The sequence below is a fragment of the Orycteropus afer genome, unplaced genomic scaffold (genome assembly GCF_000298275.1).
Source record: "Orycteropus afer afer isolate SDZICR_OR568_19922 unplaced genomic scaffold, OryAfe1.0 scaffold00564, whole genome shotgun sequence".
NCBI lineage: Eukaryota > Metazoa > Chordata > Mammalia > Tubulidentata > Orycteropodidae > Orycteropus > Orycteropus afer.
In genome coordinates, this window is record NW_006922151.1 from 1,518,270 (window position 1) to 1,522,294 (window position 4,025).

The 4,025-nt window shown below is 41.7% G+C and overlaps 1 pseudogene; it reads left to right on the forward strand.

Moving 5' to 3' along the window:
* Positions 1-1,161: 1,161 nt before the first annotated feature.
* Positions 1,162-1,753, forward strand: LOC103210056 (annotated as a pseudogene).
* The last annotated feature ends 2,272 nt before the right edge of the window (positions 1,754-4,025 follow it).

A 4,025-nucleotide genomic window follows, 5' to 3' on the forward strand; every position in this document is an offset into this window, starting at 1 on the left:
AGTGCTTATAAGAAACATTTAAAAATATTTAAAGAAAGTTACAGAGTATGTTTTAAATATTAAGCAAATTGACTATTGTTAATCTCCAATTTTTGTAATGGTGGGTGTGTGTGTTGAACAAAGGTGTCAATATATTATTGCTTTCTCTACAATTAAGTGAGTCTTTAATTTTCTTGCAAAGATTTACAAATGTTTATTGAATACTTTCAACAATGTTGTTATTTAGGAAATGTGACATGTGTTTGCCATGTTAAATTATATATATAGAAAGACACAAAGAAAGAGAGGGACAGGGAAGGAGAGAGTGAGGGGTGAAGAGAGAGAGACACAGAGACAAGAGAGGGTTAGGGAGAGAGAGGGAGGGAGGGAGAAGCTCTGATGGTAAATTGCCTAAGGTATCTGACTGTTAATCAAAAGGTTGGGCAATATACTTCCATACAGATGCCAACTTGGAAACCCAAGGAGGAAAGGAGGAGTCGCTATGAGTTAGGTTGGACTCGAGGGCACACAACAATGATAACATTGAGCAAGAGGAGAGGTTGATATTGAATTCTCTGACTGTTAGAAGGAATGGCAGAGCTGCCAGCTGAAAATTATACATTGGAAAGCAATGTCCCCCAGGATGGACTTTCTGTTTCTCTTTTCCTTCTATCTGGCTTTGATATGGTCTGATCTGCATCTGCTCTGGAACCCAGTGCTTGAATGGCCTGGTTGGAGGAGGAGCACAGAAACCACATCTTCCTTGTCCTGCAACCATCTTTTAAGGCCTGGTCAATGCTGAATAGACCTGGGAAATAGTTGGTCACTGTCAGGAGCTGGAGATCTCTTTCTGTTACCTTCTTTTGCTCTATCTGCTGCTCAGGGTGAACCTGTTCTTTTTCCACTCTTAGTTATATAACTAACCCCAGAACCATAACAAAAGCAAATGAGATACTGTTTCTCTAACTATACAAATTCCATGAAGTGATGTTCCCAAAGAATGCAGAATGAGAGGTGTCTCACTTATGATAGTGCCTAAAGCATTGACTGCTAACCAGAAGGTTGGTGGTTCAAACCCACCACCCACTCTATGGACAGAAGACTAGGCAATCTACTTCCTGAAGATTTACAGCCTTGGAAACCCAAAAGGGGTCGTTAGAAGTCAGAAATCCGCTGATAGCAATGAGTTTTATTTATTTATTTATTTTTATATTTGGTGGCTCTTCTAAGAACTGCAGGGTGTGTAACTGGTAAGTGCACTGTTTTGACCATCACTGTATCTTGCCAAACAACTGCTTTGGGGCCTAGAATTCCAGGTACTTCCTCATCTACCATTCAACACTGAAACTGACAGCCTTGGCAGCCATGTGTTCAGTGTGAGCACTGCGTTTTTAGACCAGGTGTCAATCTTCTCCGACTTCTACCTGGAGACCTACAATGATGACCATGGATGCTCACAGGTTCTTGACACTGTCTTTCTTAATCAATACCTGTTCCCGCTTTTCTCAAGGATTGTCTTCCTGCTAGCCTTTGTCATAGTGCTCAGCTTCCTCCTGGGAGGTTAACTGTGCCTTGTGCTCTACCTGGACACCATCAACAAGACCATAATGAGTGGTATAGAGCTGGCAGGGCCCCCAGCCAGTGCTGCCACCACCAGGCCCAGCCCCCACCAGCTGAACCCCAAGTCTTCCAGAACTTTCAATCCCCAAGGGTTTTTAGCAACGTTGGAGAGATCTTTCTCCCTGCTATGCAAGAGGAGAAAAAGAACAGATAAGAACAGAAAGACTTACTGTCTTTTAAATACCAAACTCGCATACACACACACACACACACACAATACAGTTGTATTTTAAATATAGTACACTTTTATTTATACATACAGATATGTTATAGATATGTATTTTCTATGTAGGGCTTGGTTTCGGGTTTCTGCTGTGGGTTCATAAATCAGCTTCAGAGGGTAAGGAAGGGAAGGAACAAGGAGTGTCTGTTGCCTGTCTTATCTCTGCTGGGTGCTGGGCCAGGTCCTGGGGTTGAAGTCTACCCAGCTCATCCTCTGTGTTCTCAGTCTGTGTGAACTGAGCACCCCTGGAAGCTTGGTGTCCAGGAGTCAAGAGATAGCATGTAAGAGGTCCCAGGTGATACTACTATGTCTCCACCCTAGAATCTAGGTTCAAGGACTAAAACCAAACCAAACCAGTTGCTGTAGAATTAATTCCAGCTTATAGTGGCCCCATGTGATGCAGAGTAGAACAGCTGCAGGGGATTTTATTAGCTATAATCTTTATGGAGTGTGTCCTAGTCTGGAAGCTCCACTACAACCTTTCCACCATGAGTGACCTGCTGGTATTTGAAATACCAGGGGTATAACCTCCAGCCTCACAGCAACATGTAAGCCACCATGTTACAGAAAATGGACAGATTAAGACAGACTTGGAAGAAGAAAAAGATGATCCATTTCTTAAAGAACTGGCCAGTGAAAACCTTACTACTAGCAGTGAAACACTGTCTGATATATTACTGGCAAACTTTATGGATAGCCCTGAAAAATTGTCCAATATAGTGCCAGAAGATGAGCCCCTCAGGTCAGAAGTCACTCAAATTATGACTGGGGAAGAGCTGCCTCCTCAGAGTAGAGCTGACGTTAATGATGTGGGTGGAGTAAATCTTTCAGGGTCTCCATTTGATGATGTGGCACAACTCAAAATTAGAAGAAATAGTTACAAACATCTATTAATAATCATAACATGGAATGTACAAAATATGAATCCAGGAAAATTGGAAGTTGTCAAAAATGAAAAGGTACACATAGAGATCAATATCCTAGTCATTAGTGAACTAAAATGGACAGGTTTTGGCCATTTTGAATCAGACTACCATATTATCTACAATGCTGGAATGAGAATTGAAGAGAAATGGCATGACATTCATTATTACAAAGAATGTTTCATGATCAATGTTGAAATACAATGCTGTCAGTGATAGGATAATTTCCATATGCCTACAAGGAGGGAGGGGAACTCTTGTAGCATAGTGCCTAAGGCACCAACCAGCCACTCCTCGGAAGGAAGGTTCTGTAGTGATACTGCCTCGGAAACCCAAGGAGGGGTCACTATCAGTCAGGTCTGACTTGACAGCACATAACAACAACAACAAGTGTGGGGGGATAGTGGCTTGGGGCTTCTGGGGCAGTTTATTTAAGGTTGGGCCCCAGATAGGCGGGGAAGTACACATAGGGGTCGGTATGAGTCGGGTCCGACTCGACGGCAAATAACAACAACAACAACAACAAGGGAGACAAACTTGTCTGTCAGTTTGTCATCCTGTAGTGGCTTGTGTGTTGCATAAGGCTGGAGGCTATGCCACTAGTATGGCAAAATGCCAGCAGGGTCACCCATGATGAACAGGTTGGAGAGGAGCTTCCAGACTAAGACAGAATTGGCAGAAGTAAGAGGTCATCTGCTTCTCAAATATTAGGCTGATGAAACTTTATGAATAGCAGTGAAACACTGTCTGATATATTACTGGAAAACTTTATGAACATCCCTGAAACATTGTCGGATATCATGACAGAAAATGAGCACTCAAAATATGACTGGGGAAGAGCTGACTCCTTAGAGTATGATGATTAGTGATATGGATGGAGTAAAGCTTTCAGAACCTCCATTGGCTGATGTAGCAGGACTCAAAATTAGTAGAAAGAGCTACAAACATCCATTAATAATGTGAAGAGTGAACATATGAACTATGAATCTAGAAAGGTGTCAAAAATGAAATGGAATGCATAAAGATCAATATTCTAGCTGAAATGGATTGGTTTGGCCATTTTGAATCAGACAACCATATGATCTACTTTGCCAGGAATGACAAATTGAAGAGGAATGGTTTGGCATTCATCATCACAAAGAATGTTTCAAGATCCATCCTGAAGTATAATGCTGTTAGTGATAGGATACTATCCATATGCCTACAAGGAAAACCAGTATACTACTACCAGTTAATACTACCAGTTAAGACAGTTAATGCTGTTATTCAAAATCATGCCC